The sequence below is a fragment of the Mirounga angustirostris genome, unplaced genomic scaffold, assembly GCF_029215605.1.
Source record: "Mirounga angustirostris isolate CCGP_5_RB_7025 unplaced genomic scaffold, mMirAng1.0.hap1 SCAF_6, whole genome shotgun sequence".
NCBI classification, from domain to species: domain Eukaryota; kingdom Metazoa; phylum Chordata; class Mammalia; order Carnivora; family Phocidae; genus Mirounga; species Mirounga angustirostris.
In genome coordinates, this window is record NW_026991714.1 from 123,007,900 (window position 1) to 123,035,723 (window position 27,824).

A 27,824-nucleotide genomic window follows, 5' to 3' on the forward strand; every position below is an offset into this window, starting at 1 on the left:
CCCTTTGCCTCTCTGGTCCCCCTGCCCAGCCAGCTGCCAGCCAGGACCGCAGGCTACAGGTGCGGACTTTGCGCTGAAAGGCTCAGTGACTTGCCCGAGATCACACAGTTGGAAGCAGAGCTGGGGGAAAAGCGGGGTGTTCACTCTCCACCTCGCACTCCTGCTGGCTGCCACTCGGTCCACGTCCACCGGTCGTCTTCCAAACCCATGGAGGGGTTTCCTCCCCTCTCAATCAGCGCCAGCCATTTTCAAATCCAACAAATCTTTAGGCCTTTTGGAGGGTTTTCCTAATGGCATTTTAGCTGCTATATAGCAAACCAAATTTCCTGTTTCTTTCTTGTGTATATTATGCTCAGGATATTTTTCCTGGTGCCCTGAGAATTATTCCCAGAGGAAACATTCAGCCCCTTAGGAACTCTTTTGACACTAAAACCCCTTTCGCTGAGAACCTTCCTTCAAGGACATAAACAAGGCTGGCAGCCTCTGATAAGCCCCAGCGTGGAGTAGGGAAAAGGCACTTGAGCTGGAGCCGGCAGGTTTGGCTCCACTGCCCCCAAGCTGTGCAACCACCACTGTCAGCTTTGCCTTCCTGCGACTCAGTTTCCCCATCCCTAAAATACGGAGAATAAAGCCTGATAGGTTGCTGCCAGGATTTAAGATAATGTAAGCACTGCACCTGGCTTAGGGGCTGACATGCTAGCCACCCTCTTCCCCCCAAACTGGGGTGGATATCGTGATCTCAACTGCTTTCAGGTACAACCAAAGCAGAGGTGGAGGAAGCTCAGTATAGATCTCTCCTCACGCCTTGAGAAATATCCCCATAGGAAAAACAGAGGAAGGCCTCCTGCCATGAATAATTGCAGTCATGGAAGAGAAATCAGAAATGAAGGAGGCAGTTCTGACACATCAGAAAGGCTAAAAACAAAAAACAGAAGTATGATTACTCTCCTAGGGCTAAAAAGGACGCGCAAACACCTCAGTTCCCTCCCTCCCAACCGCCACAAGCGATGGGTGTGTTATCTACAAGTCACTACGCTCAGGGAGTCTCATTTCCTCATCTGCACGACAGAGATAACCTTACCAACGGCCCGGCTGCTCAGGACGACGGGAGGCAGTGCTGCTCGGACTACCTGCACACTGGGCCCTGGAAATTGCTTTCCCCACTGCCAGTCCCTGCTCCTTCCTTCCTAACAGAGCCTCCATTTTGTTCGGATACCTGCCTCTCCTCCAGATGGCTCCAGGAGTGTGATCACCTTCCGGTCAACAGTGATTGACTCAGGGATGGACATGCAACCAAGCTCCAGCCAAGGAGGCATCATGGGAGAGAGCTGGAGGGGCCTCAGGAACCGTCCTGGCTCCGGAGAGAGCCAGAAGTCCATCTAGATCCCTCTTCTTCCTCTGGCTGCGGTTGTCTCACTAAGACGTTTGGAAACGCCGCAGCCGTCTTATTCTCTGCAGACGAAGCCAACACAAAGATGGCAGAGATGGGGAAGAACCTGGGGCCTTGCTGACGTCACGGAGCCACCGAAATGACCCCAAAGCCCACCCTCCCTCTAGATTCAGAACTGTCCCACTGCCAGCTCCAGGGAGCACCATTCACACTGCAGCCCACGGGGCCGGTGGGTCTGGGAGTTATACAATGCACCCCCGCCAAGTTGAGAAGCGAGTTTTGCTATTGTTAGCCAGTCTGAGCTGCAGTGTGTTATGTGCAGCTGACGATATCCAGAGATAACTTGCCTAACCTAGGGAACACGTTAGAAATTCAAATCCTTGGGCCCCAGCAGGGAGTGCTATGCATTTTTAGCATGTACCCCAGGTGAATTCTGATGCTCCCCGAAGTTTGAGAACTGCCACTTTAATGGGATGTGAAGACGCCCGGGGCAGTGCCAGGCACACAGTGAACACTCAGCATCGGTCCAAAGTGGATTTACCTGAGGAACACCAGCCCCCCTGTCCTACTTCCTGCGGAAAGCTGCTGCAGAAAGAACGGATGAGGGCAAGGGAGTGTGAGCTGTCAGGCAGATCTCACCTCTTCCCACAAAAGGCTGCTCTGCACACTTTTAGAAAAGCATCTGCTAACGTTTGGCCAAAACCCTCTTCCAGGACAACCGGACTCTGTCCCCTCCTCAGCAGCCGCGGCTGGAGTCACTCCCTGGGACTCTTCCGGCGCCGACTGCAGCACAGAGCACGCGGCCCGGTGGCTGGCGGCCACACGGCTGGCCAGCCCCGCTCGCCCGGTGGCCCTTCCAGCTTTATTAAAAAGTCATTTTCCTGGCCTGGCCGTTTCTTATCCCGGACTGATCACCCCCTGTGGCACCAGGAAACTGCAGGGGAAGCTGGACGTCTTAGAAGGAGATAAAAGAAGAAGCTGGCTGTGCCACAGCTCATTCCCGAGATCATTGTTTTTGAAATGTCCGAGGTGCAACATCCTTGGGGGTCATACCCTACCCCCCTCATTCCAAGGGGGAAACCAAAACCAACGGGGGTGGGACTTGGGGTTCCCATTCACGCAGCTCTTTGTCAGAGTCAGGGGGCTCCTGACCACAGCGATGGTGACAGATGGAGGGGGACACTTAGCAGGGAGAGAAGGAGACTGAAGGGAGGGGCAGGCACTAATTTAGAGGCGCTTTTGCAGGATACCAGTTGCCTAGATAAACTGTGAAGGCCAAAGGCAGCAAAGAACATCTCACCTGCTCTTTTTGATATTAAGATCCTTGAGGCTAGGTCTAGTTAATTAATTTGGACTTTTTTACTCAGTAAATATTTGAATGACTATGAAATGCAGAGCACTACACCAGGCGTGCAGTAATGGGAAGGGGCCAGAGCTGAGGGTAATATGAAGGACCTCGGTACAACAGTGAAGATAAGGCAAGTACTTAGAGAAGAGAGTAAAAAGCAAGTCTCATTAGGGGAAGTATCTTCAGAAAGTCTCCCTAGCCCTCCCCAAATTCAACAGCAGTGGGGCACCCTTCACTCTGTGCTGCAACCAGCCTGAGCACTGCATTGTAACTCAGCTCACACACCCATCTCTCTGTCTTCTACAGCAAGGAGCTCCTCCTCTGTTATTCTCTAGCACAGATCCTGGCACAAGGATGCGCTCAGTGAAGGCTGGCTGCTGAAACGATAAATGGATGGATGGATGATGGATGGATGGATGGATGGATGGATGATGGATGGATGGATGGATGGATGGAAGGGCGGATGGATGGAAGGATGGATGGATGGATGGAAGGACAGATGGATGGATGGATGGATGGATGGATGGATGGATGGATGGATGATGGATGGATGGATGATGGATGGATGGATGAGTAGATGGATGGATGGATGGGTGGATGGATGGATGAGTGGATGGAGATGGGATGCCAAAGAATTCTTGCCAGGGAATCAGGGAAGGCCTGAGCTAGATCTTGAAGCATTTAGACAAGGAGAGATAAAGGCAGGACCCACTTCATCCAAAGTGCCCAGTACCATGTTTGGCAGAAAGCTGGTGCCTTAAAGCTTCCAGGATGACTTTACTACTGAACTGACTTTCCTAAGGGAAGGAAGCTGGCTTCATTTCCCACAGTCTTTTGTTTCTCTCTAGGTAAACAGAAGAAACTCCTACACAGTAATTAAACTGATAAACCAAGGGAAAGTTAACTGCCCACTAGTCTCTACAAACACAAAGATACTTAAGCAAAATGAGGACACCCCAATTCTACTGATAGGTAGTTTTCCAAGGTATATTCAGTGACAAAGGCAATGTATGTTACCCCCCCCCTTACATATAGAAATTCTGGAAGGAAATCTAAGAAACCAATAAAAATAATTACCTGTCTGTAGAGGAATACATCATTTAGTACCTAAACTGGGACATTTTTGAGGATGAAAGCGGGTGTTACTGACCATTCACTGGGATAGAAAACACAAACTAGGACTGTCATAGGTAAACTGGAATATTACATTTAGCCCACCTAATAGGGCCCAGGTTGGAGGAGGGAGTGATGTGGACATCGCAGGGGTAAGAATGAAGATTCTCAATGCAGGGGCGCCTGGGTGGCTCAGTCAGTTAAGCATTTGCCTTTGGCTCAGGTCATGATCCTGGGGTCCTGGGATGGAGCCCCACATCGGGCTCCCTGCTCAGCGGGGAGTTTGCTTCTCCCTCTCCCTCTGCCCCCCTCCGCACTCCTCCCTCATGCGTGCTCTAATAAATAAATAACATCTTAAAAAAAACAAAAGAAAATTCTCAATGCATACATTTAGTGTTTTGATTTCTGAACCATGTGTATGTATCAACTATTTTAAAATGTAATCATTTTGGGGGCGCGCCTGGCTGGCTCAGTAGGTGGAGCGTGCAACTCTTGATCTCAGGGTTGTGAGTTCAAGCCCCACATTGGGTGTAGAGGTAACTTAAAAATAAAATAAAATCTTAAAATGTAATCATCTTTTTAATGGGACTTTAAAAACCCAAGGAATTTGGGCTTCCAACTCTGAGACAGAGGCGGCTCATTTGGGGGCACACGGAATAGCCGTCCTGAAGAGCACCCCAGATACAGAATGAAGAGACTGCTCAGAGCATAGCCCCTTTGCAGCATGCAATAAGCCAGCCCTGGGAAAAGGGAGCAGTGCATGGCCTAAAAAGGCTTTGACTCCGTGCAGGGCCAGCTGAGATGGGGAACATCAGGGGAATATAAACAGTGAGACGGACATAAAGCAGGTCAGGTTTTACACAATCATGGCAACAAAGTGAGATTGATTCGGGACTGAATGAAGCTCTTTATATTGTTTCTACTTAAAAAGGAAATGTATTGACTACAGTCCTCCTCACAGATTTATCTTTCCTGACATCAAGCACATTCATAACCTATTTTAAATTCCAAGGAACAATACTGGGGTTTAGGAAAGTGAATACCAGTGTGTTTCACCAGAACGTTTTGGAGGCTGGGGAGAAGCTTCTCTGACTTTTAATTGCTCAGGAAACAGGCACAATGTAGATGTTTTTCTTATCAGTCATAACTTCAAGTTAGAGAACTGCTTACCCAGTGGGTGTGAACTTTAGAATGTGTCTATCGTGGGAAGAGCCACTTTGGGGCCATCTTAGAGACTGTGCATGGTGTCACTTTGGCCTCAGTCTCTTTTGTGACTCTCTCCTCCTTTCAGATGCCACTACTACTTCTTGGGATCAGGCCTTCTCTACCTGGACTGGAGAAGGTCCTGTCTCCTGCCTCCAGGTGCCACCAGGCACTGACCTTCCCCACGCCAGCAGGACCGTGTGCCACCGTGAACCCTTCAAGGGCTCCAAGTAGCCTTTAGGATTGTGGGGTCATACAATTTATCATCCAAACAGGGACACCTGTGAGCCAGGGGGGGCACTATTAATAATCACATGGGGACAACAGCCAAAGCCACGCTGGGAAACTAGAATGTGAGGTCATCCTACTGTAGGATAAATCCAAACCCTTTAACACATCTTGAATTCAGGACTCTCCACATCTGGCCCCACTTTACCTTTCCAGCCTTCTTGATACTGATCCTATCACAGGGTCCAGTCACAAGGGACTTGCAAGTTACCCAGCATGCCTTGAGCCTTGCTACAACTGTGCATTTGCTCACACATTTCCTCCTCCTGCCTCTACCCCACCCACATCCCCTGTCAGTCCATAATGTCCCCCTCCCCCATCCAGGTAGGTCTATCTCCTACCCTCCTTCAAAACCCAAGTCAACTGGTACCATTTTTCACTGCACTCGTTCAACAAAAATCTGACTGCTCGCTCTGTGTTAGGTGCATAGTGAGTAAGACTGAAAAAAATCAAGCTCTTACAGAACTTTAACTCATAGGCAGGGGGGAAGTTATCACAATTGTGATAACTGATATTAAGGATGGACACAGGGTGATACGCTGGAGAGTCAGAGAGTCTACTCTATTACGGTGTAGACATACCCAGCCCCTACAAGGCTATGAGCTCCTTGAGGACAAAGCCCAAGAGGTCCCAACTTACAGCCCTACTGAACCTACCACACACCCTTAATTACAGCTGGCACTCAACAAACATTTGCTGAGTAAAGATTTAATATTAAAGCAGCTTGCTTAGTTGGTCCAAAGACGGTTCCTTAACCAGTTCTGAGTCCTCCATGAATCTGTATGAGATCAAAGGGGAACCTGACTTGCCAACGACCTTAGAGAAACACCCCAGGTCCTATGGCTATAACTCTCATTCAGCACTGATGCTGGAAGTGAACTGAAGTTACCTGACTTGGTTCAATCCCATGCTGCTTCTCTAGAGGTTAAGTGACTCATCCGAGGTCACACGGCTAGTTAGTGTCTGAAAGGTGACACAGGAAGCCTAGAATTCACTGACTGAATAAAGACCAAAGGACTCACTGGAACAGAGGGTGTCTGGAGCAGGGAGGTGATCCTGCTAGCTGGAGTGGCCAGAGAGCTTTGGGGTGGGGCCCAGGGGATGGAAAGTAGTGGGGGATCATTCCTGTCAGCGAGGCCAGCAGGGGGAAAGGCACTGTAGTAGAAAGCTTGGCCAGGGAGGGCTTGCTTGAAACCAGGGTCACAAAGGGAGGTGAAAATCCTCCCTGGTGATGTAGACCATCTGAGACCAGGACCACCTTTTCCATGTCTGACCTGGAAGAGGGGCCTGAAGAAAGAGCAGTCTGGGGTGAAGCAGGGAGGCTTTCCTCAGGACTGCCCAAGCGGTGCCCTCTCAGGAGAGGGGGCTGTTCTGTCAGACTTATCGGGCACCAGCAACGCTCAGCAGAAGCTGCTCAGAGAAGCTCACATAAAGGCCAAGGGTCCTGGGGCTTCCCCAGATTTGTTTGCTGTTCTGTCCTATGTGGCATGGGGTAGACCGGAGTTAAACAGTAACCAGAAACAAAGATGTCTGGCAAGCAGCAGAGTACTACCCAAGTTAGATGCGAAGCACATATACCCCTTTCTCAGACCTTTCCGATGGTGAGTAGTCATAGGAAAAATTTAATAAAGGCATTTTGAATTACACAACTCCCTGGACCTGACTTACTTCAATTCCACACACAGAAACAGCTGAATCCATTCTCAGCAGCCCAGACTGCACCCCACCCACCTCTCACCTGCAGCCCTGGGCCACCCTGGCCTGTCACGCCTTGTTGGAATTTTTCTTCCTGGCCTCCACCCACCACGACCCCACACCAGTCTCTCAGGGCTCAGTCAATGGGGGGCCCAAACCGCAAACATCCACTGAGGTACAACAACATAAGTCCCTGAAGATAAGGGAACAAACTGAGTTCTTCAGACGGGCTCTCCAAATGGCCTTCCACTAGCCTTGTGCTCTGAGGGGAAAACAGAACCAGGCCCCAAAGGGCAAGGCTCCTGGATCTCAGCACACTGACATCTGGCACGGGATACCTCTTTGTTGTGGGCCGTCCTGGGCACTGCTGACGTTTAAGAGCATGCTGGCCTCCACCCACCAGAGGCCATAGCACCCCTATACATCACCACAACCGAAAATGTCTCCTCCAGACATTGCCAAATGTCCTATAGGGATAAAACTGCCCTTGGCCGAGCACCACTGCCAGAGGGTGAACTCCCTAAATGCGTTAGTCCATACATCTCCAAAGACTCAGGCACCCAGAACTCCTAGTCCTACAAAACAGCTTGGGCATTGAAGGCAGAGCTTTGGATTGGGTGGGCCTGGGTTGGAGTCCTGCCTCTCTCCATCTTATCAACTCTGCCACTTTAGGTAGGTCACTTAGCCTTGTGAGCCTCAGTTCCTTCATCTTTAAAATGGGAGCAATAAAATAGCACCTACCTCATAGGGAGGCCCTGAAGTTACATAAAATGACACGTAACGATTGCCTGGCACAGTAAGTGAATTTAACATTCAATAAATGTTAGTGATTATTTATGGGCCTGGAAAATTCCTTTTAGTCATGCCTAGAGTTTAGTCTTCTATTTCTGTGGCTTCTGATCTTCCCCCTTCTTCCTATGTCCTTTCCACCTGTTAAATGCCTTTGGTCTTAACCTTTGGTCTTAAGGAATCCTTCCCGTGGTTCAAAGGCATCTGAGGTTAAAGTGAAGGAAAGAAAACACACACACACACATACATACGCACGCACGCACACACAGAGAACCTTTCAGATCCAACCCTGCCCAGACCAACTCTCCAGACAAAGGTTTCCATTGTTGTCTAAAAACAAACTTTTCCACAGGGAGGCCTTAAAAGAGCCACAAGTCTCCAAGCCTCCAGACTCTTCTAGTTCTCATCCCCACTCTGCCCAGACCCTGGCATATCCCTTCTCCTTGCTGGGCCTCGGTTTTCTAACCTGTGAAATGAGGGCTCCAGGCCCCGAGGAGCTCTAAGTGCCCCCCCCATTACCATTCTCCAAGATGCCACACTGCATTGGAATGCTGCGTGTGGACGGCGGCTGGATCCACATTTCAAGTAAGTGCTTCACTGGGAATAAGGGTCACAAAGACAAATCATCCTCTTTTTCCGTATGTTCCCCCAAGAGCCAGCAGAATATGGTATTTACAGAATACAGAAGTGGGTATTTGTTGCCACTGGAGTCAGATCTGAATAAAATAAAATCCTGCCAGACCACCGAGACCTTGAGTAAAATAACACTGTTGCCTCATCTGTAAAATGGGATAATAAGAGAGGCAGAAATGATGTACAGATTACGAGACAAACATCATGAAAGCACCTACTGCAGAGCTGGTACACACACTAGGTATTCAAAACACACAGCCCTTCCTTTCTGGACTCTAGTTTAAATTGGGTAAAATAACTCCATGTCATCTTCCTCCTCTGGAAAGTCCTTCCTTCTCTCCTTTCCCAGGCCTCTGTCCAAGTCCTCCTCTGCCAGGAAGCCTTCTCTGCATGGACTCTGCTTCTAAAGGTCCAAGGCCATAAGTTTCCCAAAGACTGGCTCGGGGAGGGAAGGGGAGGAGGGGAAGAGGTTCCCTGCCTGAGAATTGTCTTTCTGTGAATTCGGGAAGATTAACCCCTCCCCTGCTCCACCCCCCAATGGAGCACTGACCGCAACATCTGTGTAGGCTTGGAGTTTACACACGCATTATGTCTGAGTCCCATAACCACTGTGATGGGCAAGAGGAGTCAGGACAGCATCCTCTCCCCCGCAACTCAGTCACCCGGAGTCCCTCCTGTTGCTCACTGCCCACTCACTCCAGGAAGACAAGGAAGAAGATCATGTGGTTTCTTCTCTCCCCTCCACGGGAGGGCCTCACACATCTCCAGCCCAGACCCTTCCTTTTGCCCGAACCCTAGAACTATAATGACTCCACAGTCTCCGGTGAGCTTGAATCCTAAGGTAGAAACGCCTACTGACCAAAAATCGGATGGCAGGAGAGGAAGGAATAGGCCCAAGGTCTCAGCCAGTTCAGAGGCGGGGCTGGGTTAGAACGTGGGTCTCTGGGCTCTAGACACACCATGCCTCTGTGCCCACTCCCTCTTTCCCACGAGCTACACCCCCTCCTGTCTCAGGTACCACGATTCTCCCAGACTCCGAAGGCAGCAGTCACCTCAGCTTCTTCCCCTGCCCTATTTCTCTCATGCTCTTATCACCACGACCAGTAGCCCTTTGTGATAAGGGCCTGCACACAGCCAGCCTCACCCTCCCAACCCACTGCCTGGTTCCCATCACCTCATGACAAGAAGCCCAGGCTGAACTCCCCAGAAGCCCACTCTACACAGCAGGGCCAAATTCCTCTCCCCTCAACATACCTTTTCCATGCCACTCTTCTGTCCAAGAACCTCCCATGGACTCCTCTGTCCCACTGGATCTCCTGCCCAACAGGCCGGGGAACCTCATTCACCTACTCCAGCCCACCTGGTTTTGCCCTGCTTCCCTATGTGCCCCCTCCCCTCTCTCCTGGATGATCTCCTGGCTCCCTCCCTAGACCTTTGCCCATGTCACTCCCCTCCTTTGGCAAATCTTCCGTCCTCCCCTTCCTTCTATCCTGTTGGCCCCTCCATGAGGACACCTCCTCTGAACTCCACAGCCCACAGCAATCTCTGACTCCTCTATGCGTAGTCATCACTATGCAGTTAAGGGCCTAAGCCTGGTGTTCTCCTGGCCTCATGTTTTCCCTCTACTGCCTGAGCTGCATGAACTTTACCTCATCAAACTGCAAATGGCCACCCACCAGCTTGGCCAAGTTCCTTCCAACTCCAACCTCAGCCTCCTCACAAATACTATCTGAATGCATCTAATTAAAGGGCAAGAGAGTCCTTGTCCTTACTCTTGAAACCCTTCTTACCCTTCAAGCAATCTTAAATGCTACGTGCTCTGTGAATCCTTCCCCAATCTCCCCACTGTCCCCCCTCCACACACATACACACCCCCACGACGGAGTCTTCATCTCTCTACCTTAGGACCTCCTGGTTGTTCTCCAGCCAATCTCCCCACCACCCCCACGTCCTCCGTAGACGCAGACCTTCTTTTCCTCACCCACAGCTGGGCCTCCTACATTACCTTATACCAAGAAGATGCTCAATGAATAGCTTTCACAGTGAACTGAAAGAAACAGAATCTGCCCAATTCTCAGGCCAGTCTGGGCTCCCGGGTGGCCCCAAGCTCCGTACACCCAAGTGACCTCTTACTGTTCTTCCAAGACTGGATTTGGGCCCAGACTGAATCAAATGACCTCTTATCATTCTTCCGAAATTAGGCTTTCCTCTTTAATTACACCTTATCTAACCATACTCTATGCGGATTCTAATTACATAATTACTTCAAGCCTTGGGACTTAAGGGAAAAAAAGAAAGAAAGGAGTGTGTATCATTACACAGGTAAGTAAACACGTCAAATACGCATATTTCTACATGCCATATGCCATTTTTCTGTTCATATACCATTTTGTAACCCAGAAAATATAGTCCATGGAGGTGTCTAAATCACGTTAAGGTAAAAAGCTCCCTGGGTAGGAGTAGATGAAGGAGAACTTCATGGAGAGCCTAACCCTGAGATGGGCTTTGAAAGAGGCTTGAAGTCAGTGGCCAGCCCTCCTCCTTCCCCTCCTGCATTGAAGAGGGGGCCGTGTGGTTGGGCACGGTAGATTTTGAAAGCATGACCAGCCTGATCCCCCCCAACCCAAATATCCACCTTGTTCTGAATCCAGGCACTCACTGCACTGTCTGCCCCTTAAGGCATGCATGCACAATTCTCTCCCCAACTAGACTATGTCCACCCTGCAGGCAGGGACCCTGTCTCAGCCATCTTGGTATTCCCAATTCTCAATCCCTCCCCAAACCAGTAGGGGCATCTAGCAGGCCCTCCCCTGGCCTTACACTCCCAGCCTTATTAAAGTATTGACCTCTCCCAATGCACTAAGCCTTCTCGTGCCACGCCGCTTTTGTTCATGCTGGTGCCCCTGCCTTTTATCGGGAACACCCTCCTCTGGTCCTCTTCCAGCCCCCTCCCACCTCCACGGTGGCCCCTGCTGCAGCTGGTACTTGCTCTAACTTAGTGTTTATCACACCTGGGCACAAAAACCTTTTCATGTGCCTACCTCTCCCTTCAAACCAAGTCACCCAACTTTCTGATCATACCTTCCTGTTAGTAAAATAGCTTTGAGCATATTTACTTACAAGTTAATTATAAAATCCGTACTACTATAAATAGGAAAGCTACATCTTTCTTATGTTTGAGTTAAAGAATAAATAGAACTTTAACTGATGTTTTCTTCCTGCCACTCAATCGATCTCTTGAGAGCTCACCCACTGCTCTAGATTAGGAACAGTGTAAGGACAGCAGGGGTGTTTTGTTCTCTTTATATTCCCAGAATCTGCGACAGAACCCACAACTTAGTATATGAATTAATTTGCTCACAGCTAGTGAGCCCCTTCTGTGGGCCAGACACATGCTGGGCACTGGGGACAGAATGTGGCTGAGAAACAGCCCTGGCCACAGCAATTGTGGATCCTACAGACTGGAGGGGTGGGCAGACAAACAATGATTTCCCAAACAAGTGTAACAAAGCAGCTGAGACAGATGCCGTGAAGAATGTTCTGTCTAGAACCACTGAATCATGAGAGCCTCAAACGGGAGGTTTTAAACTGCTCCAGGGGATCAGAGAAGGCTTCTCCAGGAACATGCTGCTGTAGGTGACATCTGAAGGATGAACAGTGGCTAGGTAAAGGAAGGAAAGAACACTCCAGGCTAAGGAAACTGTACAGGCAAAGTCCGGAGACTGGACGGAGAAGCCTAAGTGCCAGGGACTAACAGGCCAATAAAACAAAATGAATGAACAAGCCCCAAAAGGATGGCAAGTTCTCCTCCCCTTTGCTCCCCACTACTTACCAAAACAGACCCCAGCTTCCAACCTCTGAAGGGGTCGCTCAGTCTCAATACTGCCCGGCCTCTGGACCAACAAGCAGGCAGGTGGGCCTCCTCCAGGCCTCCCAGCCTGCTGGGAGTGGGGTCCCGCACCCCTTCTGAGAAGCTCAAAAGCTTAGGAAGACACTCCTGGAAACCATGCCTGTTGCTATGGGCATCACCAACCAAAGACTCCTGGGCAGTTTAATTTTTTAAAGACAGTATTAAATATTTTACGTCTTCTAACATCACTGTTTCTTCCTTGCTACAATGGAAAGGAACACCCAGCAAAAATACCCATCAAGATAGCCCAAGGAGGTGCACACCCTGCCATCAAGGGTAACCTCTGGATTTCCTGGTTGCCCAGGTGTTTGTTCCTTGCGGGAACAAGCTGGGGAATCCAGAACCACGGCCACAAAACCCCTTCTCTACTGGAGCCCCTTGGACCCCAGGGATGGGTATTTTCGCTGGGTGTTCCTTTCCATTATTCACAGCGATGCTTCAGGTGAGTGCTGAAATAGCCCATGACCTTAATAATTCAAGATCAAACCAAGACTGTCGATGGTACCGTAGGCTGGCAGGCTGCAGGGCCTCCTCCTGCAGCAGCTGTTCTGAAGAGGAGCCTATCTTCTCTCCGTGCTCAGGCATGACTAACATCTCCCAGTTCCCGGGGGCCTCGCCCCCTCACACCTGCCAGTCCTGGTTCACTAGTGCACCAAGCCCAACATAAAGGCCCCACAAAGCAAACACAAAACTGTCCTAAAAGGCCTGAGACTGTCTTGGGCCAGGCTCACGGGCTTGGCAACCCGTCTGTCAGCAGCTGGCACCTGACCCTGCTCAGGCCCTCGGGCCTCCCGAGTCCAGCTTTCTCTAGCTACTCTATCTTCCATCCCCGCTGGGGCTTTTCTTTCTCTGGAGACGCTATTCCTTTTGTCCTGCTTACAGCGGCCCAGTTCCTCCTGTTGCCTTGGCTTCTCCGTCCAGATCCCTGGCCTGCTCTCAATCCCACAGTGACAGACCCCCAGCTCCAGCTCCGGCCCATCCCCCCTCCCCCACAGCTGCAGGATCCCCTCCTCTCGCCAGCCTTCTGCATGCACTGTCCATAAGGAGAGGCGCACCCACAGAAGAGTCAGCAGTGTGTATGGTAAAGCAGCCTGGGAAAGACTCTCAAACATCAACATAACACGAAAATGTTTACATTGTCCCCCCTCGATGTAGCATCAGTGGCTGCAACCCCTGACCATCCTGTGCTCGCAGGAAATAGTCACTCAACCCTGGATCTGCCCCGACGGACAGACGAAAGACAAACTCTAAAGAAGAGCAATTTGCACATGAACGAGTTCTTACAGGTCACACTAGGAAACCGCTCAGATGCCCAGCTGCCAGGTTCCACGCAAATTCCAGGCAACAAGAGAAACTGTTTGTATTTCAAAAGATACGTCCTGGTGACCCTTCATGCTGGGAAACCAAACTCAAAGGTTGGCCTACAGGCTGATGTTAATAATCGATGCACACTAGGCATTATATAAATGAGTAATGAGTTTGTGCATTGACACGTGGGCAATTCCGGAATCTTCTAAGCACCCATTCCTGTCACAGCTGCTCTGAGCTAGAACATCGTCCATGAATAGTGGAAAGTCACGGCCCAAAGGAGAACGAGCCTGGCAAAGCCAAGTAGAGGATAACGTCCAAGTATTCAATACTCCTGATCACCGGTCCTCAGGCAGCATGCGTATGGCACAGTGAGAATCCGGGTAGCCAGGAGCAGTCTCCACCCAGGTCAGTCCTGGGTCCACCATCACCAGGCACCTCACTTGGGGTCTGTCACTGGCCTTGCTCTACCACCTGCTCTGTGTGCCTCACCTGGCGGAAGCGAGATGCCGTATCGGTCAGGTGCGTCTAGAGCACCGTCACCACCCCCACCCCTACCCACGCTGTCCAACCAAAACCTTCCCACCTCAAAACCTGAAACAAACTGCCGGATGCCTACTGGGGAAGCCAAGAGCCCCGCGCTCTCAGCGTGAAGGAGGAAAGAAGTCGGGGAGGACGGGGGCCGTGGCTACACGTTCACCAACATTTGTTCGAAGGATGAAATGAGCCCATGGCTATTAAAGTGCTTCTTACGGCGCCTGGGTGGCTCAGTTGGTTAAGCGACTGCCTTCGGCTCAGGTCATGATCCTGGAGTCCCGGGATCGAGTCCCGCATCGGGCTCCCTGCTCAGCACGGAGTCTGCTTCTCCCTCTGACCCTCCTCCCTCTCCTGCTCTCTGTCTCTCATTCTCTCTCTCAAATAAATAAATAAAATCTTTAAAAAAAAAAAAAAAGCGCTTCTTAAACTGAAGTTCCACCTGCAAGCAGGGATCCGCCCATCGAATGCAGCACCCTCCCCGCCCTGGGGCGAACATCAGAGCTCCCTTTCTCCACAAAACGGGGCACCCCGAGCACATCAGGCCACACCAGGTGGACCTGCTTGCAAGACTGAGCAAATCACCGAGCGACAGAAACCCCAAAGAGAAGCCACAGAGCCAGCTGCCAAATCACCCAGGATCTGTCCCTTCTCTCCTTCACACAGCTCTGGCCATCCCTCTGCTCCACGGGGCTGATGGCAAATGTCTGAGACCCCACCCTCCAAGGTGGAAATACAGTAGGGGAAGAAATGTTTGGGGACAGGAGAAAGGTCCATGGGTAGAGGCAAACCAGAAGGAAAGGGACATCAAAGGGATCCTTGTTCAAGTGTCAGTGATAAGTACTGGGATTCAGAGAGCTTCGCTGGCATTTTACATCAGCTCTCATGCCCAAAGCAGCTCCTGGCTTAGACACATTCGGTTCTGTGTCCCTCTCCAGGTGGCCAGTCAGCTCTGCAAACACAGCCTCGCCTGCCGACGTTCTTTCTCCACTCAACAGTGTCCTGTTTGAAAATGCCTCTTGACTCCACCAATAACTTGTCTCCTTCTCCTCAACATAGCAACCAGCGCTACCACGCGTCAGGCACAGTCTAGAGACTTGCATCATTGAATCAGCCACAATCCTTCGAGGTAGGTACCATTATTTTCTCCATCTGACAGGTGCAGCACCTGAGGCACGGAGGAGTGAAGCAGCAGACGCAGGCTGGGGACTCAGGCAGCCTTTGTCACTCTGCTCCCCACCTCACTTCCAGGCAAGAAGAGCCGAGCTCCATGAGAAGAGATCTGCTCCCAGCTCAGGCCCATCCAGCGACATGGCCTAAAACAAATGGCTTCTCTCGGCATCAGCTGTCTCCGCTGTGAAAGAAGGCTAATCACAGATGCCTGGTCTAGAAACACAGAAGCTTAGCTCTGTAGTCCACTGCAAGCTGCCTGAGAGAACTTCCTGGCATGATGGGAACTTGTGTCTATGAGCACTGGAAATGTGGCTGGTGTGAACAAGAGACTGAACTGTAAACTGTATTTCATTTTAATTAGTTTAAAATGAATATGGCTGGTGTCTACCACACTGGAAAGCACAGCTCTAGTCTATAAATTCTAGGAGGGCAGGGACCATTTCTCTTCAGTCACCACTGTATTCCCAGAGCCCAGCCCAGACCCTGGTGTACGGTTGGTACCCAGTAATGATTTGTTGAACAAATCAAAAGCAAAGGACTTTTCAGGTGCTCTAATAAGACTTCCTCTCCCACCCCAGGATTGATTCCCGAGGCTCCCTGACTAATGGACATCTAGCCTTGGCTTGGCGAGGAGCTCAGGGCCTCCCAAATGCAACAGGGAATGGCTCTCAGGATGAAAAGTGCTTCTATGAAGCCAAATCTATCTCCCTGAAATTCCTACTTACTAGTCCTGGCACATTAGCTCACAGGTTTAGGAAAACCAAAATAATTATGAAAAAGCACTTAAACATTTGTAAACACTATAAACGCAGGATTGTATCTATAACTCACTTTCTTAGTTAAGATAAATCTGATCTTAACTTGTAACAGTATGAGGCCCATTAAACAAATACATTTGGTGACCTGTTTGGGGGAAACAATCCTCTAGTGTCAGGGCTGTGGTACAGAATGGGTATCTCTGCTGACTTTCCCATCAATGCACTTGAGATTTGGGCCCCTAGCTCCAAAGCTGCGCCACAAGGAGTGTGCAGCTGGACTCCCAAGGAGCAAGGCCTCGTTCTCCAAGCGGCGTCTAGGGATTCTGGCAAAGCAGCTCCTGTTTTCTATTTCCTTGATGTATTCTAAGTGGAAAAACCCAACATGCACCAAGGGCTATGCACCCTGGGCCCTGCACCTTGGGCTATGTCAGACACAAAGATGATTGCGATGTGGCCCTCACAAGGAGCCCGCCGTCCAGAGGGAGAGGTCAAATCTGCAGTGTACCGACTGTGTCAGGCACGGAATACAATCAGGAGCAAGACATACAAGGCACAGTCATTCAGTGTGACAAAAGTCCTCACAGACATTATCTACAAAATACTGACCCGACTGACTTAGAAGAAACAGCCAGAAAGATGCTGGCACCATGCCTTGACACGGCAGGTATTTATGGAGGTGAACTGCATCAAATCTTGACCAATAGCTCATTTTAAGCCTGGGGAAACCAAGACCCGGACAGGTTATGTGACTTTTCAAGGTGACCCAGGTCATTAGTGATAGGACTGGAGATAGCACCTGAGCCTGCCTGGTCACTCTCCAGCCCAACAGCTGACAATGCTGTCTAACAGTGCTTCTTATGCTACATGGGAGAAGGGCAGATCTGCTATCTATCTCAGAATAAACAATGGATTTATTTTTGTAAGATTGTATGCTTGGGACTGTCTTGAAATCTCATGACTAACTGTATGCATACCACCTCAGGAACATGCACTCAATCAGTATACAAACAGTTCCTGAGAATATATGCTACATCTAGCAGGTACCAGTTTAAGGGCTTGGATAAAGAGATGAAACTTCTGGTCAAATCGGAGGGTTAAATACCCATATTTATGCCTGCTCTCTTCTAGAACCCCACTAAAAGGACAGTATAAATTTTGATTTTTGATGGAAAGAAGACAACAGCAGATGAGATATATGAACAGAATTCTGGAAGACAGAGAGCTGATTGCCCTGCAGTAGCTGATTCAGGTTTCTGCCCTGCTAAGTGCAAGCAGGGGAGGGAAACACTAAGCAAGTGGGGACTTATGCTACAGAAACAGAAGAAGCCTCAGAAATTGGAAGGCACCAAGGACTAAGAGGGGAGGGGAGAGGGGCTAAAAAGAGAGTCCACTAAAAGTTTGTTGAAGGAGCACTTCCAGCCCAGGGTCGCCTCTCCTACATCTACTCAGTCTGGTGATTTCCCTCCCCCAGGCAGAAGAAGGCAGAGATTCATTGTTTAGGCAAACTACACCAAGAGACTCTGGATCCAGACACAGTTGAGGGAAGGACACAGCTGAGAAGAAGGGAAAGAACCTTCAGAAAAGGACCAAGTGAGTGAAAGTCTGCATACCAAACAGGGTACCTAGCCTCCTTTCCCATCAAGGCTCCCATGATGCAGGACATCCAGGCTATTACACCACCAGGCAACATTTTTCTCCAGGAAAACCCAACATCCCCTAGAAAAAAAGATCTATAGGCACAGACACTGAAAGTGGGCTCTCTTCTGGAACCCTACAATGAAGTTAAGCCCCCTTCCTTGTCACACAAATGCCCAATCAGCAATCTTAAAATATAAATGGACAGTCAAGGATCAGTAGAAGAACAGCTCCAATGGGAAATTCAGTAACCAAAATAAGCGGAAAAAGGGGCTTGGAGGAAACAAAGACAAAGCAGAAAACAGTAGAAAAACACCAAAAACAGAAACAAAAACCTAACCTAAGTGAATTTATTGCACCCATGAAACAAGAACAAGATGCTATTAAAAAAAAAAAAAAAGTGAGCATCTAAGAACGAGGGAGTTCCAGAAAGCATGCAAGCATGTTTCATGCAAAACCATGAAAACATAAATTTGAAAATTCAAAAGGGTTAAGAACAAAGCTGAAGAGGCCTCTCACAAAGTGAAACAAAAATAAAATGAAAAACAAGAAAAAAAGATTTTAAAATTATAAACTCAGGGCGCCTAGCTGGCTCAGTTGGTACAGCATGTGACTCTTGATTTCAGGGTTGTAAGTTCAAGTCCCACACTGGGTGTGGAGATTACTTTTAAAAAATAATAAAATGTTTAAAAACATAAAATAAAAATAAAAATTATAAACTCAACCCAGGAAGTCCAACATCCAACTAACAGAGGAGTTCCAAAGACAAAAGAAAAAAAGGAATTTATCAAAGAAAAATAGAAGAAATCTTCCCCAAACTGAAGAATGTGAGTCTTCAGATCAAAACAGCACACTAAGGACCTAGCACAATAATTTTAAAAGCAAGAAAATTTCCAGTACAGAGAAAAAGAGATGATCCTAAAACTTTCAGTGAGAAAGAAGCAGGTTACCCATAAGTGATCAAGAATCAGAATGGCATCTGAATTTTTGCCATTAATATTGGAACCTAGAAGACAGTGGAGCAATGCATTCAAAATTCTAAGGGACCATGGCTTTCCACCTAAAATTCTAGACAAATTAAACCACTAATCAAGTATAAATGTAGAATAAGGATATTTCAGACATGGAAGTTTGAAGTGATCAACCTCCACAGACCCTCTCTTAGAACCTCCTGGGGAAATAAACCAAGAAAGAGGAAACAGAAGATCCAGCCTAGGACAAGGCAAAGGAATCCCCAGGATGAGTCATATCACAGGCCTATAGGTCAATCAACCCAAAAAAGAGGAGAGGGATGGAGGCCTCTGGGAGGGAGGTCTCCAAGGGGAAAAAATGAAGAGGAACATGTGTTATAAAACATAGATGTTTTAAAATTCTGTCAGAGACTTTGAGAATTAGTAATAAGTATATAGAAAAATAAATAGAAAAAAGAAGGCAATTATCAACTAAAAAAAAAAAAGATGTACAAAAAAGGAAATATCATTATAGCACAACTATATGGCTCAGCCATGAATGCTATTTACACAGCCAAGATAATGTAAGCACTGAATATCAATATAACCCAAAACTGTGATGTAACCATATTGGGAGGACAGAGTGAACAGAGGTGTATGGGGAGAAGAGGGGAATAAGGGTTCCTCTAATCCATGGCAGGACATCAAGAAATAATATCCAAATTGAACAATCAAGAAACAGCAATGTAAGTAGGGAACTCACAAATATAATAGTAATATCAGGAAAAACAGCTAATAGAGTTGGAAGTGACTGTAGTAGGCAGAACAATGGCCCCTCAAAGATGGTGTCCATAACCTAAACCCCAAGCCTATAAACATGTTATCTGGCAAAGGGGAATTAAAGTTGCAAATGGAATAAAGGTTGCTAATCAAGGGAACTTAGAATAAGATTACCCTAGATTATGCAGGGGAGCCCAAAGTAATCACAAGGGCCAGGGACTGCAGGCAGCCTCTAGAAGCTAGCAGAGGCAAGCAAGGAAACAGATTCTTCCCAAAAGGGGTTCTTCCCAAGATTCTTCCCAAAAAGAATCTGCTACCTCCTTTATTTGAGCCCAGTGAGAACCTTTTCAGACTACTAAGCTACATAACCATAATATGAATTTATTTTGCTTCAAGCCACTGTGTTGGTGGTAATTTGTTACTGCAGCCATAGAAAATCACATTCAGTGACTGACTCTGGGGAGTAATCCCTGGAATGGGAAGGGGTGACACAGCGTTTCTTTCTAATAAGCCTTGCAGTGTTACTTGACTTTAAAAAGTATATATACACGTACTTTTAAAAAGTATGTATGTATACTATATACACGCACATATATACGTATATATACATATATATATAAATAAAATAGGACTTTGATGTAAATTAAAATTGAATTTAAGGGGCGCCTGGGTGGCTCAGCTGTTAAGCGTCTGCCTTCAGCTCAGGTCATGATCCCAGGGTCCTGGGATTGAGCCCCACATCGGGCTCCCTGCTCCGTGGGAAGCCTGCTTCTCCCTCTCTGACTCCCCTTCCTTGTGTTCCCTCTCTCGCTGTCTCTCTCTCTCTGTCAAATAAATAAATAAAATCTTTAAAAAAAAAACTGAATTTAAAAAGAGATGAAACACAGGTTCTGTCTTGCCAGATCTCACAATCTGGTAGAAAAGACAGACAGGGAACCAGCTACTACTTAACATAGGGAGAAAAGCACCTCGTTCAGATGTGAGGAGAGTCTGAAACGAGAAGGAGGAGTCAACCAGGCAAAGGAGAAAAGGCCTTCTTCTGGTGAGGAACAAGCCCTGGTGTGAGGGAGAACCTGGTCTTTGGGGACATGGATGAGGTATTCGTGACTGGGACATCCAGTGGGTCTGACAGAGCCAGCAGGAAGGGCTGGGGGCGGTGGGCAGCTCCCCACACCACCAGGTTTGATGCCTGCCCCACTGCTGGCTTCTCCAGCTGGAGGACGGGACCTGCTGTGCATAATTCAAGTGGACATGGACAAGTGAAGTCCCCATATAAACACAGCATTTTCCTGGACCATCAGTTGTACTTAACAGCAAAGCATATATTTTTTTTAAGATTTTATTTATTCATTTGAAAGAGAGAAAGAGAGAGCACGAGCAGGGGGGAGGGGCAGAGGGAGAGGGAGAAGCAGTCTCCCCACTATGTGGGTAGCTGGACATGGGGCTCGATCCCAGGACCCTAAGATCACAATCTGAGCCGAAGTCAGACGCTTAACCGACTGAGCCACACAGGCAGCCCGACAGTAAAACATTTTAAATACCTTTATACTAAAACCAGCCCAGACATATTATAGAGTAGAATACAAAACTCATGTGAATTTTTAACATATTAACTAGGGATTTCAAGGAGACTGCTTGCTTACAAGGCCAGCTTTAGATGCTAAACTATCTGCTGACCACTGAGCACCAAGACTCGATCTTCTCTGTAATTAACCTGAGTCAGAAAAAAATTTTAAAGCACTACAGCAAGCATCCATCAAAGTACCTGGAACTTCAGACCTGCAACCTGTCAGTGGGTGCCTACCCTCCTTCTGCCTAGCTTCCCTCGGGTCCCAACCGAGATGAATCAGAAAGCTGAGAAACATCTCATTCTTTTCCAAAGGGGTCTGGGTCTTGTCACTGACTGCTGGGTTAGCCCAGCTTAGGGAAACAAAGAAAAGCCATCACACTGAATTCTTAGATGTCCTCTCTTGGCCATAAGCCCACCCACCTCCCCGACTTTAAGCATTACCAGAATCATAGACAAGAGCCCCAGCTTCACCATCAACATCCCCAACCTTTACAGTCCAGGCCTCTGGTTGGAGAATACACTGCAGACACTCCTTCCATGGAAGGAAATCAAGAAATAGGGCACATCTCTTGGGAGAGGGTGTCCCTTGTGTCCACAATACAGGGGCGGAAACTTTTTCTATTGTCCTAACTGTTTTTGTTATAAAAACAATAATATCCACATGACAGTGAGCTGGGAAATTTTGTTTTCTATAAAGAGCCACTACTGACCACAGAAGAAAAGGGGGGAGGGGAGGGAAGGGGAGGCAGAAATCAATGGAAGGCCACACAGAAAGAAGTAAAAAGGAATTTAATAGGGTTTGTTTTGTTCGTTTGTTCTGTGTATAAAACACATATCCACACATTGCAAGGGAGTGAACTCAACTGACTATAAATTAAGAACAGAGAAGATTAAATTTTAATAACAGTAAATACATTAAAATACACTACAAAGCTGTATTATTGACAGTAAAGAAAGAATAGGGGAGGAGGGTAAGAAGAAAAAGAAAGATACAGCAGGAGGAGAGAGAAAGAAATGTATAGAGGAGGGAGATGGAGACGTGGGAAAGCAAGAACGGGAGACAGTGAGATACACAGACACACAGACCTGTCCATATCCTATTCGGTGAGGAACAAGCCCTGGTGTGAGGGAGAACCTGGTCTTTGGGGACATGGATGAGGTCTTCGTGACTGGGACATCCAGTGGGTCTGACAGAGCAGGAAGGGCTGGGGGCGGTTCCTATCAAGGAATCTACAGAGACACTTCCCAGGCCTGACCAACAAGCCAAAGTAAACTATACCACACAGGCTGGCTGTTGGCTTGGGTTATAGACTTCAAAGTATTATCACCTTGCATCCTTGCCTTTGAATGGCTACTGATCCGGTTAACCACTGTTCACAGCTCTTTCATTGCTCACTGAAACATTCGGAGGTTTAGCTCACGTCCCAGGCCAGAAGCTCCCCACACATGAGCTACAGTTCAGTGAATCAGCCAGCCCCCAGCGTGCCTCTTGAAAAGGGAGTACGTGAAACACTATCTCATAAAACATACAAAACACCGATGAAAGTCAGAGGAAAAATGCTTGAGTTGAAAAGAAATTCCAGGGGCGCCTGGGTGGCTCAGTTGGTTCAGCGACTGCCTTCGGCTCAGGTCATGATCCTGGAGTCCTAGGATCGAGTCCGCATCGGGCTCCCTGCTCGGCGGGGAGCCTGCTTCTCCCTCTGACCCTCCCCCCTCCCCCCTCCCCCCTCTCACGTGCTCTCTGTCTCTCTCATTCTCTCTGTCTCAAATAAATAAATAAATAAAATCTTTAAAAAAAGAAAAAAAGAAAGAAAAGAAATTCCACAGAAAACGTTCTTTCGTTTTGCATTTAAAAATAAACTGGGACTTCAGCAGAACTGGGTCCCACCTCAGTATTGTCACCACCAGCACATCTGACTTCCCACGTGTTCAAGTTCCACGTCCCTAGTGGTTCCAAAGGCCTCAGCTGACCCTACAACAAAGCAGCTTCTACCACACTCTGCAGGCTGAGGGTCAACAGGAGAGATGGCAAGGAGACTCCACCTCCGCCCCAAGCCCAGGCAGGTCCACCCACTCCCACCCCTGTCTAAGCCAAGCCCTTTCTTGCTTCCTCCATCCAAGGGCTGCAGAAATCTGCTCTTTCACAGCTGGAAGAGCCCCCCTTTCAGCTCCATCCCTCCCTCCTCCAAGCTTGGAGGCTGTGTTTTCCCCTTCCCCACCTGACCTGCCTCCAACCTCTCCCTTTTTAAGCCTTTTTCCTCCTCACTTTCTCTATCCCATTTTAGAATCTCAGAGGAGGAGGGAGTAAGAGCTACATCTAGAATACAGGACCCAGAATCTACCCACCAGGGGTCCTGTCCCAACTTTGCATCTTGCTACCTGTGTGACTTTGGACAAATCACAACTTTCCCAATCCCAAATTCCTCAGTGAGGGGGGCAAAACATGGCAATCATGGTTTTCTTCCAACACTCATGCTCTAAATAACTGAACATTCACCTGTATAACCATAAATAAAGCAGTGAGTTAAACATACACAGGAAAGGAGAATGAATTCTAGAAACTCCTTTTCCTTAGCATTCTGCCAATTCAAGTCACCCCAGTCAACCACCACTCAGAGGGTCTGTGCCTCTCCAGGCCATTTTAGCTCTCAAGTATTTACATACAGTAAATCCTCATAAATTGTACTAATTGAGGAAAAGGTGAGTCTGAAGCCATCAGAAGCCTGAGTCCTGGAATACTTCTTTCATGCCATTGAGCAACACTATGACTTTAACAACATTTAGCAAACAAAAAAGAATCTTAAAAGGCCCTCCCACAAACTGGACTTGTGAATCTAAGAACAGTAATGCTGTCAGGAACCCGGGAAAATAGTCTGCTCCAAAGCCTTCTGCTTTTTCCCCAACAAGGACACGGGCCCAGAGCGTGGAAGCCACAAGCCCAAGGCCCAAAGCAGATCAGTGGCCAGGATCAAAGCCAGCTGCCCCGCCTCTAGTCCAGAGCTCTTTCACCAAAGTTTTTTGGGACCATCCATTTCCTTTTACAGAGACAGATTAAATCCTAAATGACCTGTGAGTGCCCTCTACAGCAAATCTATTTCCACGTCCAGGGAAGGGTCCAGAGCTGCGTCTGGATGACCAGGTGATTACCAATGCTGCCTGGTAAAAGCCTTCTTTCCTGAACCCTGCCCACTCATACTCTGCAAAGAAAACCCCAGAGTCTGCTATCTATATAGAACTCTATTTTAGGGAGGGGGAAAGAGGGGAGCGCTGAACAGGTCTTTGTTCTGTCAGTAAGAAGCATCTGCTCGTCCCTTCCCAGCACTCCAACCTCACCCCTCATTATTCCCAATCCCTTCAGAAAAGTTCACTGAAACTCTCCAACTAGCAGGAAAGAGAGCAGGTAGGAGGAGGATCGGGCCAGCCAACGGGGTGGGCTCTAAGGGAAGATGACAAGACCCTCCCATCTCTTGGCCCCACAGGGTAGAAAGCATTTCTTTTCGGTTGCTAACTCCCTGCGGGGAAGTCACCAGAGACAGCGCAACTCAGTGCCCTCCAGCTGAGAAATGAGCTCTCGGCAACACCAGAACTACCCCTTTGCTAACAGTCCTCTCTAAAGTGCCCACAGCAAAGGTGCCAACAGACCCACCCTTCCCTGCCATCCCCTCAGGCCAAGAGCCCCAGACAGCCGAGCTTTGCGGGCAAGGAGCTATTTAAGGCAGCATCAAGAGGGTGGGGCAGAAAATTGCTGGCAGCATCCTCTTCCTCCACCCCTCCCTCAAGCCAACACACACACACACACACACACACACAGCCCTCCCAGTGGGTAGACAGCCATCTATCTCACCTGTGTCTCTAAGGGCTGTAGATCTGGAGTCTCCAAATGTCCAGCATGTGCTTTCTGTCATTGAGGCTGCTGTCCCCATCTGCCGCCCACCCCACTTTCAATCCACCCCCTTCTCTTCAACCACCACCAAGCTTCCTTTCCAATTAAAAACATAAAACTGAATCTAAATAGAGGAGCTCAAAAACCAAGGAGAGTGGAGACAAACAAGCCATCCCTGGCCTTCACTTACGAGAGGAAAAGGGATGTGTGTGTGTGGCAGGGGGTGATGTCAGAGGCCTGACTGCCAGATAGGTTCCATGATGTCTCTAAATGAACCTCCCTCCTATTGACAGTGAAATCAATTCTGGCAATTTCAGCAGGTCAGCCCTGTGACAACAGGAGCATCCCAGCGCTCAGTTTAAAACAAAAATCCAAAGGTTCAGCTAGAACATGCTGGGAAAACACAGGGTCTGGATAAAAGGAGCCGCGCTCAGTGGGACCCCTTCTGCTTTTATGCAGCAATGTAATAGCGTAATAAATTCTGTCTGCCCAAAGAAAGCATGCACTGGTGAATTTCAAAGCCATCTTAACGACAGCGGATGCAGGGGGGATGCAGAATTCGACAGCACATCCCCCCATGAAAGGTACATAATGACTTCAAGCCTCTCCCCCCCCTCTATCTTGAATGGCGCTACCGCTTATCAAGGAAGCCACATCGGAAAGCAGCCAGGTGGGAGCTAGGGATGCCCGGGGAATTCGGAGAAAGGAGTTGCTTTCCGTCCTTGTCGGTGATGAACCGCCTAGCAAGATGCTGCCAGTCACCCTGGGGGATGAAGCAGCATGGGCGGATGGGCACGCACGGGGTTCCCGGACCCACACACGTACCCGCTCATTCAGGCGGGTCCTTAGGCCAGACGGATCGTCCTAGCGCCCCTCCCGCCGCCCTCTCCTCCCGGGGGATGCTGATGAATGAACACACCTGCGATGCCTCCATCCTGCCGCTCGCTCCCTTCTTCTTCCTCTCGCTGCTGCAGAGGAGCCCCTCCTCGGTAGTTTCACTTTACAGCGCAACCCCCCCCGGGCTTTGATGTCTCCTCCACCCACCCATATTGCAGCCAGCCTGAAGAAGTGGCCATGATCGCACGTACCCCCACCCACAAAAAAGAAAACAAAACCTGAATCCCGGGGACCCCCGCACCCTGGGGAACTTTCCTGGAGAGACTGGGGATCCACCCAGCAGGAAGGAAGGTTCGGCCGAGGAGGACCACGGTTTTCCCCGTGACCACGGGGGATGCTCTGGGGGAGGGCGTCCCCCAAGTCCTTCCAACAGCTGGCCCTTTAAACGCGCCTCCTTCGAGCGCGGAACAAAGGCGCCGCCCGCGGGGGCCGGGCCGCCGCACGCCCCCGGCGCCGCGGCCGCCGATCCAGAGAGCGCGGGCGGGCGAGCGGGCGGCTGGCGCGGGCTTACCTTGCGGGTCTCCGGGCAGGCGGGCGGCGCGCGTCCTGCCCCACTCGCACTACACGCTGCAGTTGGCCCCGCTCTGTTTTTCTGGGACTCGGCGCTGACTTCACCGACACTCCGCGGCCGGCCAATGGGCCGCGGCGCCCGCCCCCTCATTAGCATGCGTCTGGAACCGTCCACTCCGGCAGCGCCCGGGTGGTGGGCGGTGCCAGGGGGCGGTGCTCGGTCCGGCCGTGACAGGAAGGGGCGTGTGCGCCAATGGGAGGCGACGAAGCGTCCCGCCGCCCCGCCCCGCGGCATTGTGAGCCGAGAGCGCGGGCCTGCGGATCTTCGGCGACTAGGCGCGCGCGGTCTCAGTAACCCTTTCTGTCCTGGCCGGCCACTGGCTGGGCCTCGCGCCCTCTGGTCCTTGAGAAGGCTCGCCCGCGGGGAGCTGGTAAGGAACCTAGGGCATAAAAATAACAGCTAACGTGTCTTGAGTGCATATGTTACTTAACCCCTGTGCCCATTTTGCTCATCTGTAAAATGGTGTAATGGGTTGTAGTGGGGTGTCTGGGTGGTTCAGGCGGTTAAGCGGCTGCCTTCGGCTCAGGTCATGATCCCAGGGTCCTGGGATCCAGTCCAGCTCGGCCTCCCTGTTCCACGGGGAGCCTGCTTCTCCCTCTCCCTCTACCCCTGCTTGTGCTATTGAGAGAGAGGAATGGTATGCCCAGCGGTGGTTAGCTCTGAACCAATCAATCTCTCACTCTCTCTCAAGTAAATAAATAAAATCTTTAAAAAAAGAACAGGATGTATTCAAGATTAACATAGTTAACCTATGTAAAGCATTTAGATCAGTGCCTGGCCTTTGTGCTACATTAAGGTTTGCTACTATCATAATTATACTCTGTACCAGCCAGTGGACTTAATGCTTCCTGGATATTTTCTCATTTGATCCCCAGAGCCTTATAAAAAAGGCACTGTCACTAATCCCTATTTTTCAAGTGGGAAAACTGTTGAGGTTTAAGTGGCTTGCTCAAGGTCACACAGAAAACAATGCAACCAGGATTTGAACCCAGGCTCTGAGATTTCATTCGTGCAACACACATTCAGGGACTCCATGGCAGCCATGTGATGGGCCCCAGGGTTATAGCAAAAAAGTGAGGCTTCCCTTCATGAGGCTTCCATTTTAGTGAGGGAGACAGACAAACAAGTGAAAAAATAAAATCATCTGCAAAGTGAAACAGAGTGAATAGAATAAAACAGGACAATATGCAAGTGAAGAGAAGGGTACTTTGTTAAGTTCAGAGCTAACCACCGCTGGGCATACCATCCTGACCTCCTCCAGTAACCCCTCAGTGTTACAGGAAAGAATCAGAGAGGGGAAGCTGCTTACCCAAGGTCTCAGGGCCAGCAAGCAGCCACGCCTAGCTCCCAACATCCCCAGGACATCCCTGAAGGTACAGCAGGCATCCCTTGGGCT

The 27,824-nt window shown here is 49.2% G+C and overlaps 1 protein-coding gene across 33 annotated transcripts in view; it reads right to left on the reverse strand.

Moving 5' to 3' along the window:
* SORBS1 (sorbin and SH3 domain containing 1) overlaps positions 1–26,496 on the reverse strand; it is a 226,802-nt gene extending 200,306 nt beyond the window's left edge. For 9 of the 33 annotated variants that reach the window (XM_064595062.1, XM_064595059.1, XM_064595061.1 and 6 more), the window contains exon 1: positions 26,369–26,494. The gene's annotated coding sequence lies outside the window, so the exon portion shown is untranslated. Of the gene's footprint in view, positions 1–26,368 lie in introns of all 33 variants that reach the window. The other 24 variants (XM_045878494.3, XM_045878493.3, XM_064595068.1 and 21 more) reach the window with 8 other exon arrangements.
* Positions 26,497–27,824: the final 1,328 nt, after the last annotated feature.